Below are 9935 nucleotides of genomic sequence, written 5' to 3' on the forward strand. Positions count from 1 at the left end.
GATTCGGACGTGACCCAACGACCACATCTATTTATTTGTGAACACGAAACGGACCGATCGACAAGACTACACTATAAAGGAAATGAACATGTTTTTGATTTTTTTCAATTTTTGAATAAAGGTTAAGTTAGAATTTCCCATCCCCACATTATTATGGGCATTGTCCTCAATGGCCAATACGATAGGAAATTATGCAAGCATGATGCATGATTTCTAAACTAAATGCAAACTATGCTAAGCTACACTACATGATGCATGTGTTTTTGTTATGGCGAACACCATAATTTAAATTAGCTTCTGATGCATATGCATGGACTTCCCCAAACAAAAATAGACACTATTTCTAATGTCTTGAATTTAGGGGTAGTTCATGTACATGGAATGCAATGCATGAAACTACAAATTGTCATTTTGGATTTTACATGTTGGGAACAATGAAAAAAACACCTTAATGAGGCCAAGGTGTTAGTCCTCCATGTTGCTTGGACTCCACAAACATATGATCAAAATAAAATAAAGTAGACAAACCGTAAGAGGGGTGAAAGAATGTCAGAGCCTCCAAGGTTTGCTAATCCTCCATCATACCATCATTATCATCATCTTCCTCCATGGATGTGGAATCATCTCCACTCCCACTTTCACTTCCTTGCTCTTCCTCACTTTCTTCTTCCTCTTCTTGAGCTTCTTCTTCTTGAACACTTTCTTGAACCTCTTGTTCTTCACCTTCTTCTTAAACACCCTCATCATCAACATTCTCCTCTCCACCCGGTCTTCCATCACTAGAGGTGCTAGGAAATAAAACTTCCCTATCCGCCCAACTAGGCAAAGGACATGATGGATCAAGAAGTCCTTGCCTAGCTAGATGTAGGAGAGGCGGATATTGGGCCTTGTAAGCATCCACTCTATCATTGTAAGCTTGCTTGTGCATTTCCCTCATGAGTAGAGTCATGTAATCATTTCCTACCTCGACATCTTTGGGTTTGAACTCGTGATACTAAAATGGGTAGGGTGGTGTGACAATGGAGGAGGAGGGCTCGTCAATCTCACCTATTTGCTGTTGAATAATATACTCGGTCTCCTCGGAGAGTGAAAGAAGTTAGTTTGGTCGGTGAACACTCAAACGGCAAATCTTTGAAGGCAAGGTGAAGGATCTAGCTTCATTGGTTAACCACCCATATTTGGTGTCAAGAGGATCATGCTTGACCCACTTAAACTTGTGAATCATGGTGTCCATATCAATGAGATGGCCTCCTTTAACCGCCACATAGGTGTTGTCTTTGTTGAAATTTGGGTTAAAGTGCTTGGCCAAAAAGGTAACTAGTCCTCCATTCACAATGAAAGCGGTGCCTTCTTTACCACAATCGACATTAAGCCATCTTTCAACCAAAAGTCTTAGAGCATTATATGGCTTAGTATATTCCCTTCCTATGTTCAAGGCCGACTCAAGAAGAACACAATCGAGCTTGGTAAGATGATTAGTACCATTTCTTGCTATCAAAGTATTCCCAATGACCTTATGCCACACTCTAATGCCCGGATGGTAGACTAATAGAGCACGACAATCATGAAAGCGCACAAATTTCTTTTCGGAAATTGCCTCCCAAAGAGGAGCGGGGTCATACTTGTCGGGGATCTTTTCATAGTACGGGGTATCACTAAGGCCTAAAATCTTACTCAATTCACCAAAAGTGATGCGTCTATTAACATTTGCAAGATGAAACTTGATGTAGGTTCTAGTCTCCACCTTTGTGACTTTCAAGGAACTCAAAAATTCCAAGGTGAGGGAGGGGTATGTCAATTCTTTCATGGTAAACAATTTACCCAATCCCATAGCCTCAAAGAAGGTTTTCGTTTGTTCAAGAACACCCAACTTAGTCAAGGCATCTTCACAAATAAATTTTGTAGGCATAATGGTCTTCTTAGAAAAGAGAACAAATTTATTCCTGTGAGAGTCTGACGTAAAAATTACCTCCGGATAATTGGATAATTGCTCAATGACCGGAGTTGTTGATGTTGTAGCTTCCATAGGGGGACCTTGTTGAACCTCCAACCTTGCCTCATGAACTACCAATGCCTTTGACAATTGTTTTGCTTGAAGAGTTTGTTGCCTTTTTGAAAGTGACTTCTTTGGGGGTGCCTTGTTACCTCCTTTAGTTCTTGCCATTGTTGATTACACCAAAGAAAGATTGAAATCTCCAATTTTTAGTTATGCCCAAATCGATTTAAGATGAAAGAATTTTGCTTTGTATCTTATAAATCGACTCAAAAGTTGAAGATTTTGGTGTTTAAATCATTTTTTTTTGCAAAAGGAGTGAATAATTTTTGTTGTGGGGAGGTTTGGATTTGATTTTGTTGAATTTGGTTGAGGAAATTTGGTTTTGTTGATGTAAAGGATGCGGGTTTTTGGGGTTTTTGAGTTTTGGGTAGTATTTGAATGTAGAGGAAATAAAAATGAATAAGGATAAGGGTTTAAAAGACCCGTTATTTTTAAATAGCAGCAGGGGACGAGCGGATTGTATTCTGGGACGCTCGGATTCTTCACGTTGTGCCTCAGGAAATGACGCCATAAGACGAGCGTCATTCAGCAAAGACGGGCGGATTCCTCAATGTGAGACGAGCGTCTTCCTGCACGGACGCTCGGATTTTGTTACATGGTGATACTTTAAATTTCAACAGCAGAAAGACGAGCGTCTTTGCTGTAAGACGAGCGTCCAGAATCAGACGAGCGGATTCTTCACTGGGATGCTCGGATTCTGTGACAGACCATTTTTTTGAATTCTACAGCTCGGCCACACGGGCGTCTGGTGACATAGGACACTCGGATTCCTCAAGACGAGCGGATTCTCTCATGAGACGCTCGGATTCCTTCTTCTCCACATGGATTCAGGTCCATCCGTGGGTACTGCATAACCCGTAACATTTTCATTCTTCAATTCTCGTGTTCTTCATTGTGGGGGCACTACAAAGGCATGAATAGCCTAGGCAATTGCTATCCCCACACTAAGTCAAAGCACTACAAGTTAATGAAATCATAAGTCCCTCCCTCACTTCTCTCAAAATGATAAATATCTTGATCAAGGCACAAAAATATAAATCCAAAAATGACAAAGATACAATGTAAAAAATTGGAATGCAAGTTAGGGAGTTAGAATATTTACAAATGGTGGTTTAGGGAGGACTCCACCAAACTCTCATCCAATATGAGATGTCAAGGGGGCATGTTCAAGGTGTTGTTGATCTTACTCAACACCTTGAAGAAGTAGTCAAAAGCTTGTTCATTGTCATGATAAAGGCCCTCAATAGATCTTTGCATTTGTTGTTCTCCGTGATGGTCTTGGTTCATAGCATTACCAATTTAGGGATTGAATATCCCTTCGAACTCATCATCCCAAAGACCGCAAACTTCGTCTACTTGATCATTAAAAATTTCTTGAGTTGATAGAGACAACTCTCCTTCTTTCTTGTTTTGGCCAATGAGGCCGTCTTCTTCACTTGTCATGGGTGAGCTTTTCAAGCTCCCATTGTTGCTATTTCCTTGCTCTTTTGATGGAGCATCATCAACTTTCTTTTTCCATTGGAATTCCGACTTCTTCCTATCATCCTTCCGGCTATAGTGATCAACCATAAAGCATGGTTCATGCAAACAGGGAGCACTCATGGTCTTGTCAAGATTGAAAGTTATGGTCTCGTCTCCCACTTCTAGAGTAAACTCTTCGTGCTTCACATCTATCACCACACCCACGGTGTGCAAGAAAGGTCTACCGAGGATGATCGGAATATTGGAGTCTTCTTCCATGTCAACAATGACAAAGTCTACCGGGATGAAGAATTTGCCGATTCTCACGGGAACATCTTCCCATATCCCTAACGGTGTCTTCGTCGATCTATCGGCCATTTGGGGTGTGATGTTGGTACATTTAAGCTCTCCCATCCCTAACCTTTTACTAACCGAATACAGCATAACACTCACGCGTGCTCCTATATCGCACAAAGCCTTGTTTATCGTGGTGTCGCCACTGGTACACGGTATTGAGAAGCTTCCCAGGTCTTTAAGTTTCGGAGGTGAACTCCCTTGAAGGATTGCACTACTCACCTTAGTGAAGGCGATAGTTTCAAGCTTCCAGATCGACTTCTTTTTCGTAAGGATGTCCTTCATGTACTTTGCATAGGCCGGCACGTGATTGATGTTTCCGTAAAAGGAATCGAGACTTCCAAATTCTTCACAATTTCCATAAATTTTTCAAGTTGGTCATGAAACTTCGGCTTAGCTTGACGACTTGGGAATGGAAGTCTAATCCCAATGGGCTCTTTCTCCTTGGCCTTCTCTTCACTTTTCTTTGAAACTTCTTCTTTTGTTGGTTCATCTTCCTTAGAATTTTGAATAACTTCTTCTTTGTCACTAGCTTCCACAACTTCATCCTCCACTTGCTTCCTTGGTCCTTCATATCTTGTACCACTCCTCAAGTGAATGGCACTAACCGTTTCATGTCTTGGGGGATTACTTTGAGGTGGTAATTGCCCCTTTTGTCTTTGAGAGTTTGAAGATGCTTGTTGAGTCAATTAGGTTTCCAACATTTTTGTGTGGGCTAGGATGTTGTTGATGGTGATGTCTTTTGCTTGGCTATCTTTTTGCATTTGAGTGAAAAATTCTTGTTGATTCTTTTGCATTTGGAGGACCGCTTTTTTAACATCAAAAACTTGGTCATTTTGTTTATTGTATGGAGTTTGATTTTGGTAACCTTGGTTTTGGTTGAAAAAGGGTCTTTGGTTTTGGTTTCTCATGGGAGGTGGGGTGTATGTTTGTCGAGGGTTTTGAACTTTTTTGCTTTTGTATGAGAGATTTAGGTGGAATTTGGTGTTTTCATTGTAATAATTGGAATAAGTGGTACCACTCTTATATGCTTGAAAAGCATTCACTTGTTCATTTGTTCCCCTACATTCACTTTGGTCATGTCCCAAAGTTCCACAATTCTCACATATCCCACTTGGGATTGATGAATATGCTACCATGGCATTAACATGATGCTTTGGTGATTTTGAGGCTTCTTCAAGTTTAGCCATAGCCTTCTCAAACTTCAAGTTAATGGTATCAATATGAGTACTAAGTTGAGCACCCAATTGAGTAATAGAGTCCACTTCATGCTTTCCTCCTCTAGTAGCCTTGCGAGGTCTACTATATTGTGAATTATGGACCGCCATTTCCTCAATCTTGTTCCAAGTTCGATTATCGTCAACTTCGGTGAACATACCATTTGATCCCATGTTGAGAATGTTTCTTGAGTCTTCATAAAGACCATTCCAAAATTGTTGTACCAAGAACCACTCGCTAAGTCAATGATGAGGACATGAGCGACAAATTCCTTTGAACCGCTCCCAAGCTTCATACAAAGATTCTTCATCCCTTTGCTTAAAACCCGTAATTTGAGCTCTTAGCATGTTAGTCTTTTCCGGAGGGTAGAATTTTTTGTAGAAAGCTAGAGCCAACTTCTTCCAAGAGTCAATTCCAAGAGTAGCCTTATCAAGGATTTTCAACCATTGTTTGTCAAAGTCCTTTCAATTTTGTGATCAATGGGTAACAAGTTACCTTGTGATCTTCTAGACATACAAAATATCAAACAACTTGAAAACAATTAGAATAAAACTTGAGGAGTTTTACTTCCCCAAGGGAAAGAAAGACACAACTAATAACAATCTAAGAAAATCAAATCAAGTTAACACCGTCCCCGGCAACGGCGTCATTTTTGGTCGGACTCACTTGGAGTTTAATTTTCGGTTACTTGTCGTTAGGAGCACCTAGACCAAAACAATATTTATAACTTCACAAACAACTATACTATTAGTAAAGAGACAAGTAAAGGTAGGATCCCAAGGGACGGGTATTGATGTAGGGTTTTCGATTGCAAGTAGCGGTGTCTAGGGGTGTCACGATTTGGGTTGAGATGAGAAGATCACAACTAAATCGCAATAAAATTAACAAGCAAGATGATTAAAATGAGATGTAAAAAATTGATTAAAAGCACTAGGGTGTCATGGGGTCATAGGGGATTCAGAGATTTGATCATACAAACATGTTCTCAAATTATAAGCAAGCAATTATTGTTGTGATGGATCGAGTTGGTTTATATCTTACAATCCTAGAAAGGTTTGGGTCCCGGAGCCGAATCGATTAGATTGTACAACACCTACAAGTCGACTTAATCCTCCCTACTCAACTATATGCATGGTCTAATGAGACTCAAGTTGGTTTATGTCTTACAAGTCTCATTGAAAAGGTAATTGATGGGTAAAAAATGCAAGGATTCATAGGCTCGCATTTCATCAAACATAACATGTGCATAAGTTGAGATCACAACAAGCAAGCAAATAAACTATGAAAACATATTAAATTAAGCATGAATCATCCCCCATGTTGGTTTCCCCTAATTACCCATTAACCCTAGTTAAGGAAACTACTCACTGATTATCAAGGTTAACATGTTAACAAGATTGTCAATCATATTAACAAAGAAAAACATGATGAATAAATGAAGATGATTAACAATAATTAAAAAGGGATTAAGAGAATTATACCTACTAATGATTCCAAATTAAAGCTAAAAAAGTAGAAGTACTTGATGATTGATTGGAAGTTTGTCAATCTCCCAATAATAACCCAAATAATCTTCAATTACCCAAAATAAAAGATGAACAAAAGAGAGATTAAGGAAATGAGATTTGTATTAAGACTTGATTAGAAGTTGATTACAAGATTAAGAAGAGATTAGAATGATATAAACTACACTAAAGATTGATAAGAAGAACATGATTCATCTAATTAGACTAATGGGGTATTTATAGTGGGGATTAGGTACACAAATTAGGGTTTACTAAGGGCTTAAATGACGATTAAGTCCTTGAGGATGAAGGAAAAGTAGATCTATATACTAACATATTCATATATGTTTTTGTTAATTTACTCATAAAATTAAATAGTGATCTTATGCATGCAAACAATAAACAAAATAAAGAAGAATTAATCATCCTTACCTATGGTTTTCGGATCAAAGGGCACAAGAGAGTTCTCCTACTCTCTTGTTCTTGAGCTTTCCTTAATGGATGAACAAGGATTCAAGATGAGAATCCCTCCCAAGGAATTATACCCAAGATATACTCTTAATAAAACTAATATTATTATTACTAGAATAATACTAATTTTGTATAAAAATTAACCCAAAAATTATTTGATTTCTCTATCAAAACCGGTTGAGAGAGAGGAAGAATAGAGGAAATTTTTATCTTTCTAGAACTCTTGTTTTTAGATGGATGAAAGAATAATAATCACAAGTGAGTATACTAGTGAATATTAGGCAAAAATAAGAAGAAAAACCAAAATGGTTTTCTTCCCAAAACCGGGTGGGAAGGAGGAACAAGGGAGCCAATGCATGCTCATGGTTGCCTTCACAAGAACAAGTAGGCATCCAAGTCTAGTATTAGGTAAACATGATTATGTTTACCACTAATACAATTAACCTAATATTTTCCTAATCCTCTCCAATATTTCGGTCAAGAGGATAAAATGGACTCCATTTTATCTTTGTCAAAATGTCAATTTGTCATATGTCACATGTCACATGTCACATAAATTTATTATGTATTATTAACATATTAAAAATCAACGTATTAATAAAAATACGTCATATACAAAAATCGACCTAGTAATTCATAATTACTTGTACCAAAATATTTTACCAATTATAAATCAGAATAACTTGTATTTATAATAATTCATTCAATTTCAATTGTTTCCTTAAACAATAATTTCATCTGAGTAATGAAAAAATTCGATTACTTAGACCGTATCTTATTTAATCAGATTATAATGAGATACGTAAATTTTACTTCCAAAATCGTTCGTCAATTTTCAAGTAATTTAATTAATTCGTAACGTTATACGATCAATTAAATGATCAATTAAGAGTAATATCCTTTAGGTATGACCTAGGGGATCAACTGATCACCACCGTCGCACGACAGTAATGTCAAACACTAATCAGCCAATCATAACCGATATGTGTGGACCAGTTGACAGTAAAAATACTTCCCAATTGTATTCTTTTAAAATGAGATTTAAACATGTGATCATCATGATCAACAGTTGTGATCGTATTATTGTCGGAGGACACATGACCAATTGTATGCTTCATTACCACGAAACGCGATACTCATTGGTCCACATACATCGGTGTGTATGAGTCCCTATAGTTCACTAGCTCGTGTCCCTTTACCAATAAAAGGATTACGAGTCATTTTGCCAAGTAGGCAATATTCGCATGTACCATATGATTGATAATCAAATGGTGTAATCACATTAGTCGAAATTAATCTTTTGATGCGATTCTCATTTATGTGACCTAATCGACAATGCCAAATGAACGCTTCACTTGGGTCACTTGATTTGAGTTTCTTTGATTGAATGTTATAGATATCATTAGTTGGATTTGAGGTCTTTAAAATGTAAATGCCATTGATAGAGGAAGCTTGGCCTATAACCAAGTCGTTCCTTGAAATAGTACAACGATTGTTCTTAATGACAAAACATAAACCGTCTATGTCTAGCATAGCGATTGAAATAATGTTTTTAGAGAGTGTAGGCACATAAAAACAATTATGTAAATACAACTCAAATCCATTAGGCAAAGCTAAAACATAAGTTTCTTTGGATTCGGCCGCTACTCGAGCTCCATTTCCAAGGCATAGATCTACATCTCCCTTGCTAAGCCTCTCCACATCTCTTAAACCCTGTAAATGATTACAAAGGTGAGAACCACAACCGGTATCTAGTACCCATGTCGTAGTGGAAGTATAATTTATATCAATAACATAAATTTCCTTAGGAATTTTACCTTTTGGAATGATGATTCCTTCCCTTATATTTCGCAAATATACGGGACAATTCCTAAGCCAATGTCCCATGCCATAGCAATAATGGCATTCATCATTAACTTGCTTGAAGTTTTTGATTTTCTTTCCCTTCTTCTTGAACTTTTTGCCCTTTGAAGCAAGAACTTGATTGCTTGAGCTCCCACTAGTTTTGGCATCTTTATCTTCCAGAGACAAAGACCCTATAGATTGTATGAGGTAGTCTTCCTGAGACGGGCTCACACGAGATCTAGTAGTAGTAGGTGGTTTAGAAGAAGTGATGAAGTTAAGGTTTCCATCCGAACCTATCCCAAAATGAAGTTCTCTAGTAGTATCGAAATCATTGTTGGAGCAAACGTCGTCAAAAACATTATGGTAAGACTCAATAGTTATCGGTGCGGTAGCATTTGATGGATTCATTGTAATGAACTACAAATATGGAGGAAAAGGAAATATTAACATTTGTCTTTTAATATCATACTTGTGAATAAATAACAAGATATGAGCATTTATATAGTGACCTCTACCCAACTATTATAAATGATTCCAAGACCCAAATTCATATTAATTTGGGCACGGTGTAGCCGATAAAACCCTTATCAATATAACTCGGTGGATTAACGCTTTAATCGATTCTACTTTTAGAACTATTGGTCGATAATATTACATTAACATTTATCTTTAGCCCAAAGCACATTCAACAAGGGCACGGTGTGGCCGATAAAACCCTTATCGAAAAACTTTTGTTGAGTTCAATCCAAATTTCGAATAAATGTGTCCATGATCCAAACCCACATTAACTTGGGCACGGTGTGGCCGATAAAACCCTCATCAACATGAATTCGGTGGATAAACATTTATCACCCACTTCCCCTACGTAACAAGGTTTGTACCCCGGTGTGGCCGAGTGCACTCCCTCACGAAATAGGTTTTCATGGTTTCTACTCTTTGGTAAGGCTATGTCTCAATTGATTGTTTTAGCCAGAGGTCATGTCAATTTATTATCTATCACGTTTTAAGTGAACTAAACCGGTGAA

General features: G+C 37.7%; 1 non-coding gene across 1 annotated transcript; it reads left to right on the forward strand.

Annotated features, from left to right (window-relative positions):
* Positions 1-5329: 5329 nt before the first annotated feature.
* On the forward strand, positions 5330-5436 carry LOC141645474 (small nucleolar RNA R71). The gene has a single exon (XR_012544956.1). It is a non-coding gene; the product is annotated as a small nucleolar RNA R71 (small nucleolar RNA).
* The last annotated feature ends 4499 nt before the right edge of the window (positions 5437-9935 follow it).

Source organism: Silene latifolia, chromosome 2 (assembly GCF_048544455.1).
Source record: "Silene latifolia isolate original U9 population chromosome 2, ASM4854445v1, whole genome shotgun sequence".
In the NCBI taxonomy this organism is placed as follows: domain Eukaryota; kingdom Viridiplantae; phylum Streptophyta; class Magnoliopsida; order Caryophyllales; family Caryophyllaceae; genus Silene; species Silene latifolia.